The sequence below is a fragment of the Crocodylus siamensis genome, chromosome 12, assembly GCF_052110815.1.
Source record: "Crocodylus siamensis isolate JL-2025a chromosome 12, ASM5211081v1, whole genome shotgun sequence".
NCBI classification, from domain to species: domain Eukaryota; kingdom Metazoa; phylum Chordata; order Crocodylia; family Crocodylidae; genus Crocodylus; species Crocodylus siamensis.
The window spans coordinates 30285238-30293643 of NC_143406.1; the positions used below are offsets into that span (position 1 = coordinate 30285238).

The 8406-nt window shown below is 43.7% G+C and overlaps 1 protein-coding gene across 2 annotated transcripts in view; it reads left to right on the forward strand.

Moving 5' to 3' along the window:
* The window catches only part of CIITA (class II major histocompatibility complex transactivator), a 48014-nt gene extending 43759 nt beyond the window's left edge, over positions 1-4255 (forward strand). For both annotated transcript variants that reach the window (XM_090024433.1, XM_090024434.1), the window contains exon 20: positions 1339-4255. The gene's annotated coding sequence lies outside the window, so the exon portion shown is untranslated. The remainder of the gene's footprint in view (positions 1-1338) is intronic.
* Positions 4256-8406: the final 4151 nt, after the last annotated feature.

The following is an 8406-nucleotide window of genomic DNA, read 5'->3' on the forward strand; positions in this document are numbered from 1 at the left end:
GTGTCTGGGAATTGATCTTTGGGGTTTTCAGTGTAGGTGGATAGTGGGTTTGGGCTCAGGGTTGGCTTTACTGTCAAGCCTAACAACCAATATAGTACCCTGAAAGGTAAAGTTCCTTCTTGATAATAGGGAATGAGGCACTGATTTAAGGGACCTCATCTCAGTTTTCATGGAGGGGAGGGGACAGAACTTGCCGAGAAAGAAGCTTGTTCTCCCTCAGCCAACCTAAGGGAATTCCTGCTGTAAAAACAGCAGAGATGAAAGCCAGTCAGTGGCTGCTGATTACTTCCAAGGGCACATGAGGTTGAGAAGATTCTGCCAAAATATAAGCATTTGCACTGCTTCCTTTATTAGAAAAACCTATCCGCATTTAAAGTCTGCACTCAAATCATGACCACTTAACCCTTCTTCATGCTGATGTCTACTTCTAGATACTAGAACATCTTACTGAACATGATGCATACTTGCACCTATCCTAATTTTCTGATTTGCACAGAGGTTTTCACTTGCCCGTCTGTTCCCTATATTCCTCCAGAAAATATAAATAAAATTATTCAAATTCTTATGGAGGCACAGCAATCATTTTGTTAAAGTCCACAGTATTTTTTTTCAAAGTGTAATCTTATAAGGCAGGAGTTTTGTCACAGAGTTATAGCCTCATTTTCCAGTTCTATAAACATTTTTAGAAACACTCTTCCAATGTTTTTCTTGTTTTCTTTTATGCCTTAATAAAAAGGGGAGGAAATGGAGTACAAGGCACAATGGTTTCGAAAAATGATGGGAAAGAAGTGATTTGACAAGGGCCAGCTTGGTCATTTTCTCCATATAATTTTTTTTTTTTTCCCCTTAGTCTAATTTATAACTGAGAGTGTAGATTTGGGCTATAAATCCTAATTCTCAATGGTTTATGAGACTGTACCCAGAAAGCATCTCTGATACAGTACTGCAGCTCCATATAATTATACTCAGCACCATGCAGCAGTAAGCGTATATCTCATTGCAAGACACATTCAGCACATTCCATTCACTATTTTGAAGTCTCAGAGGCTCCCAGGGACTCTATATTTTCCAGCCACTGAGTGGCTCTGTTGTATGTTTCCATACCAGTGCATGCTCTTTTTGAAAGCACCAAAGGACAGTGACTAACACCATTAATCAAGGCTCTGACTGAAGTGTAATAGAGCTGGTTCTTATCTTGCATAGTCTGAAGTAATCAGTAAGAAGTCAGCATAACTAACATCAGATTGAGCAACATGTGTGTTATTTCATAGATTTAAGAACAATACCTGCTAAACCAGAAAGGAGCATAGTTAATAGTCTGCTTTTATCATTTCACAGGTGACATTAAGAAGACGGGAAAACAAATATCACTGACTTTTCTCATCAAGTTTGCTGCTCTGTAACTGAGGAAAAACCTCTTGCAATTACATTGCCTACTCTGAGCACTGCAGAATTGACATCTGAAATCAGGAAATGACATAGTCCGTATTCTTATAGTCAATCAGGTCTCAAATGCTGTTCAGAGAACCCAATTCTCTTCCTATTGATGAATAGTGTAGTTGGGAGGTGGCAAACATGGGGTGCAACTGGGACAGCAGCACCATTGTGAGAATATGCAATCAACATGGCAGAAGCCCACACTACCCCAAGGCATGCAGCTGCTTTGTCGTGCCTCTGCACTGAAGTAGATGATGTATAGGATCAAGCCTCAAAGGTAAGAAGTTCTAGATACAATGCAGGATGCTTCCATAATACAAGATTACACATACCATACATATTTTCTGGTATATAAGATACATTTTTTTTTCCCCAAAATGGAAGTCTAGATTTAAGTAGTGTCTTACACAACAAAGTACATAACAAAAAAGTATAGAAATTATTCTGAGAATGTGACCAACATTCAATTACATTTATGTTTACACTTTTCCCCACTAGTTTTTCTCTTGTTGGGGATTTGTTATACACAGGGGGGTGTTATACACTGGAAAATATGATAACCATATTTCCCACATGGGACCAGGACTTTAACTTGTCACTGTAGCATCTCAGTAAGCACATGCTAATCAAAGTAGATCATTTCCATGGTGCCCGCTGGATATGTAACAAAACTTAAACTAGCAAGTTCTAGTGCTACAGTTTTTCACATGCACATTTCCACAGATTTCTAAGCACTATACTAGAGAGCATCAACAAGATTGATTGGCCTAAAGATGAGAGCTGTTTGATTCTGCACTATTAAAACTGCAGCATATTTACACAAGTGTGAAGCTAGATGTCAATATTACACTAATTTCATAAGCTATGAATTGTTTGGTTGTATTTGTTCAAGCAGGTCTGTTAATCAGCTACAGGCAAAATGGGTTCCTTTAAAAAAGGTGATAGAAAAGAAAGAAGTGCAGAGAACAATACAATTAAAAACAAAAAACTTGAATGATTTTAATAGTAAGACCATCACACATACCCACATGCAAGATGTTACTCAAAAGTCCTGAAAACTAAAAGGTGAAATTAGGCAATCATACTTTTAACTTGTCTTACATGAAATCAGAAAGTTGGCTTTTTATAAAATGAAAAAACGAAATAAATGTTTGAGCTTATTGTGGAAGATACCTCAAATCATCAGCAAATGTACACATACTTGGGCCTGGATTTAGAGTTGTGTGATCTCTCGTGTACAGCTGACAATATGAAAGTACAACAAACTATTCAACAAATACAATTTTAACAAGAAATCATTTCCTTTTATAGCATTTATAGCACTTTTTTTACAGTCTCAAAAAATAAGGCATTATGGACAAATTATTTTCAATGTATCAGCATACATATTGACTACTAGCTTATATATGCTGTGGTCCAAATCCCAGCTCACTGATTTTATTGGCAAAACTTTGATTTCCAAAATATTTCAGCTTCAGAATAGTTTTAGATGGGTTCTGTGATTCTTCAGAGATGAAATCTCAGGACAAATATTCTGGTTTCCTGTGGAGGGCCTGGAGATGGGGAAATGAGATGGGAGGGAAAATGTCAGAGAACGCTTGTCATTGCTTCAAAAATGGGAAGACTAAATTTTCATACTGCACCAAGTTGGCCAAAGCAGCTGCTCAAATGTTCAGATACTTGAAAAATTCCCCTTGCTAAAGGAAATCCTGAGTTTTACATTATGCTGCTTGGAGAGTTTCAACACGCATCCCTAGATATAGAAGCCTTGTCTGAGTTCAGGTATTCCTAGCTCCTGAAAGAGCCTCGTGCACTTAGTCAGTCAGGTTCAGACTGCTCTAATTTATGCTGATGAGAAAACTGTTCCTTTACAGACCCCAGTTCTGGGGATGACTGAGTAGGTGCACATTTACACACCTGATCCAATGTGTCTCATTGAAGTAATTTTCTCAGATTGTACCATATTGGCAGTTCAATACCTACATGTCTACAGCCCCTGGGCATCTGATACAGTCACATTCTGAGGAGCAGTCGCAGAACCCCAAAGCTGAGGTCTCCCTCTGCAAACTACATATTTTTCAGGGAACTTTTTTAAACACTTGCATGTTTTTGTTAGTGTTTACAAAGCAGTCCATCTTGAGATGGTCATGCATGCTCTTTCCATCTGATTACACCTTTCTTCTGACATCTCAGAATCTCTTCAGAAGGGAGAGAGGGGCCCAAAAAAAGGAAAAATAAAAATAAAAGAGGGTTGAAACTCTTTTTCCCAAAGACAGAGAGAGAGAAAGAGAGAGAGAACCAGATAAATTAGAGGAAAGATGGAAAGAGACTAAGTAGAAAAATTTAGGGATAGTATTTGAGGAAAGAACCTTATTTCCTCACTTTGTGTCTGGCTTTTTCATTGTTCCAGCCAGGATTTACAACATTCTCTTAAAGGCTGTTACACTTCCCTCTTTTATAACAAATGGGTTATCATTTGACTAACTTGGAATGCCTAGCCTTAGAAGTTGTCTTAAGTTGTGAGAAAGGAAGATATGGCCTTCTTCCGGGCCATATTCTGCAGCTGCTCCTCACAAGAAGTACATTATTAAAGGGCAGAATAGATTTTACTAAGCCTTACCCATAAAACTGGATATTAAAAGTGGTTCTTACCTGAACAAAATAAAACGGTTTTAAACACTCATTTAAAAAGTATAAATTGTCTGGATGTTTGTAAAGAGAATGTACAGTTTGTGTATACTCAGATGCAATACTTTTGTGTATTTTTTGTAAACCTTTTTTAAAAAAACAACTGAATAAAAGAAACATTTTACGATAACGTCTTACTTTCCCAAATGTTGCCTCAAGTTTCTTTAAAAAACGTAGCAAAATGGGTCTTGGTTCCCAGATTCAATGATCAGTGTGAAGCAGCTAATATTCGCTTCAGATTCAGATTTGGCCAATTTGGGGAACAGTGATATGATTTGGTGATTTGAATCACTGCCCTGAATCAATTCAGCTGAAATTGATTTGGAGATCCAGCTTCTGCTGGATCTCTGAATCACCCAGGCCCATTCCCCACCTGCCCCAGCTCCCACCACTTGGGGCTTTTTTTTCCAAACTCACTGGGTGCTGCCAGGTGTGGGGGTGATCCCCACTGTCCCACACTGCACAGGGGGCTCTGCCATGAGTCCCCCAAGTCCCCCCCATGGCTGCCCCACCCACCTCATTTCTAGCTCTTTAAGGAAAAAAAAACCCAAACCCTGGACTCACTGGTTCCCGCCTGGCCGGGGGGCAAACTGCGCTGCCCCCCACTGCCGCATGCCACATGTGGGGGCTTCTCTATGAGTTCCCTGAAGCCCTGAGACTGCTGCAGGAGCTGGTAAGTGCAGGGTTTTTTGGGTTGTTTTTTTTTCCTTAAAGGGCCTGAGCCAGGGCCAGCGGGGCAGCCATGGCAGAGGCTGGGACAGTGGGGGGTGGGGGTGGAAATCGGGTGGCTCATGCAGTGGCCCCCATGCAGCGTAGGGCAGTGAGAGGAATGGGGATCACCTCCCCTGCCCGGCAGCACCCGGTGAGTGGGGGCTTTTTTTTTTTAAAGCTCCGGGATTTGGGGCAGGCAAGTGAGCCATGGAGAGGCTGGGACAGCAGGCAGGGGCTGGGGCCTGACAGGGGTCTCCCCATGGTACCATCCCCGCTTCTCCAGCCCCTCTCCCCTGCCCCTTACTTACTGGCATGGAATCCAACTCCAGCTCCTTGGTGCAGTGGGCTAGGACTGCCCAAATCATCAAAGCTCTCTGGATCTTTTTGTTGGTCCCTTGATTCAATTTGGATTTAGAGATTCAACCACCAAATCGGGCCAAATCTCCTCCAAATCGATTCAGCACCCGAAGCTTTGTACAGCCCTAATGCTCAGGTCTCCCATGCCCTACAGTAATAAAAAGTGGTTTGGCAGAAGCACAATTTGACCCCGAGTACCATCATAAGTGTTTAGAGTGGGGGGATATAACTCTGTAACAACACTGCCTCTGCTGCTGCCAGGTGCTGGCTTTGACCAGGCTCAGCCACATGCCCCACAGTCAGTGCAGAAATCACCCTGCTGTCCCTGCTGCTGCTGGGCCCTGGCTCCAGCTGGGCTGCAAACCCACCATCAGCACAGAAAGCTGGGAGGACACGTGCCCCCCCCCCCCTTGCACATCACCATTGGGTAGCACTGATCAGTTTCATACTCTAGAAAAGCAGAAGTCATGCCTGCCTACCCCGTGAGTCTAACAGGGAGCATGGGGCTCCCTGTTACTTCAAGATAAAAGCAGCCCAGCCAGGGAGCTCTACAGACTAAGCAGGGGGCAACAGGGCTAACAGGGCTATTAGCAGGCACCTGCAGATAGTCAGCTTACTGGATGTAGGCAGGGCCCTGGGAGCTTATAAATAGGGCCCTGAGAAAATCACGATTTTGTGGACTGCAAGAGGAAACCTGGGCTTTTGCAGCTCCAACCTGCAACCTGCATGGTCAGAATGCAGTTGGGCAGAGTTGTGGGACCAGCCCCAGCAGCTGAATGAAGGTAAGCGTATGTGGAGCAGAGGAGGGGAAAGGGGTTTGGAGGGCCAGGACTTGGGGACTGTTAGGGCGGGGGGCAGAGTGGTGTGTGTGCCTACTGCATGTGCATGGGTAAAATATTATTTATCATGGAACATTCACAGAACTACTAGGATCCATTTGCCAAAATCAATGGTAGTCCCGTTACTATTCCATGAAAAATGATACTTTACCCATGCACATGCTGCATATTTCTACAAGAAACCCATGACTTTCTCAGAGCCCTACTTATAAGCCCAAGGCTGAGGCTGGCTTGGAGAAGTCTCTCCCTGGCTGCCACAAGGGAAGGATGCCCTGCCCAAGGGAGTCCCCCAAGGATGCTGGGCTGACCATTTGCTGCTCACAGGAACCAGGAGGCTCAGGGAACTTGCAAGGTACCCTGATAGGAGGCACACTGTTTTAGGGGTAAAGGTTTGCCCTCTTAAAGGGACAGAAGGCTGCTACTTTGTTGGTATTATTATGTTATACCCCAGGGGTTTATGTTATGATTTGAACCACTGGTTGGGATAAGTGTGGAAGGGGAGGCATGGCGGCCTGTTTAGTGCGCAGGGGCCACTTGACTGCCTTGAGTCCTGCCAGGGACAGGCTTGAGGCTCAAGCAGATATTGATCCCAGGGCAGACAGAGAGAGAAGGCACAGCCAGGCAGGGGCCTGGTGCCAGAGAGGGTTGCAGCCAGACAGGGGTCAGGGGCCCAGCAGTCAGAGGCCAGGGGCCCAGTTACTGAGCCCTGAAGTCTGATCCAATTCAGTGGGCCCAGGCTAGAAGGCCTAGCAAGATTAAAGGGGCAAATGCTGAGAAGGCCGAAGCCCTACACAGGGAACAACATTGCAGTAACCCCCACGAGGCATGGGTGTGGTAAAGGAGAGGATTTGGAGCTATGCAAGTAGTCCTTAAGGCTTTGGGTGCCCTGCCAGGCACGGTTGACTTTAGAAGCCCAGCAAGGGACCTGGGCACAGGCAGAGACCAGAGTGGTCCAGTGGGACTGAGGCCTAGCAAAGGCCTGTGGGCAGCCTCCCTATATATTAAAAATAACAGCAAGGCATGGCAAGGGAGACAGGAAGGTGCCCTAGGGGTAGGGCATGGTCACGGAGCCATCAGGGGGCATCACGGCCATGGCCACCCCTGGAACCACGATGTGTTACGTGAGATTTTCCAGTGTCGGATGACAAGTAGCCCAGAACACTGAGAGAAAAGACAACTGAAGTGCTTCGATACTTCCTGCGTTTAGGCAGCTACCAAAGTTCAGGTGTCAGTATTTCAAGATATGTTGCTTTAAACTCTTCGTGCATATTGCCATCCTTCTGTGTGATAACTCTGTACCCTGTACCTTGTAGGAAATGCTGCAAGTTTTAAAAAATGTATTTATGGCACAGAAGGTTAGGAATTGAGAGCGACTGACTGCTTCCATTAGGGGGAGAGCTTATGTCAATAAACTGCAACAGAACAAGGGTAGGGGAAAAAGCTTTCTATAAGCATGTTTCCTTGGGTGGAGGCAGACAAAACATTTACAGCGAGGTAAAAAAAGTAGCAGACAAACATAGCAGACATCTAAACTAGGAAAACTTCATCCACTCCAATGGAGTATTTTTTTGTGCAAGAATCGGGCAAAATTCTAGGGATGTAACTTACAGTGGGTTATGCTTTGTGTATCCACTTCCATCCTGGGGTATTCATTTCCTAAATGCAAATAAGGCTATTGCTTCCCTGCCATCTAGTAATAATACCTGTAATAATATGTCATATGGGAGACCTCAACATCTGTCTGGGCCTGGCCCCACAACTTGTTTGCACCAGTATATCCTGCCTTTAGACCAGCGTAAACAAGGAGAAGATAAACCTGCGTAAGTCAGTAAAACCCAGCTAAGAGTTGCCCCTAGAAAAAAATCAGTGGTAAAACCGTAATAATGCAAGTTATATCCATGTAAGTGTCATGTGTACACTTAATTCTGCTGCTTGCTCAAAACAAAAATGCAGTTACTAGCTCCCTTATCCAGGCACTGTAAAGCACAGCTAAAGCAGCAACCAGCCAGAGCGAGCAGATTTTCCATCCACTCCAGACACTGATCTAAGTTGTGCAAGTGTTACTGTGTTGTATGTTCAAAACCCTCAGTTTAGACCCCACTGTAACTTATATTGATGTACAAAACCAATGTAAATTACACCAAATGAATATCGGTCTAAATCCTTTCCAAATCAAGGGAGAAGCAGAATGTCAGCCTTCCCCACTTAGCTGTCAAGGAGACTAACTTATTGAAGGCTGAGATAAATACAAGTGAAAAACATACTTGGCAGCGTACTGGGGATAATAATACTAACATTTATAATTGCAGTGTACAGGAAGTCTGAAAATAAATGTTAAGTTCTGTTTTAGTGGCAATGCTTTTGCTGTGCATCA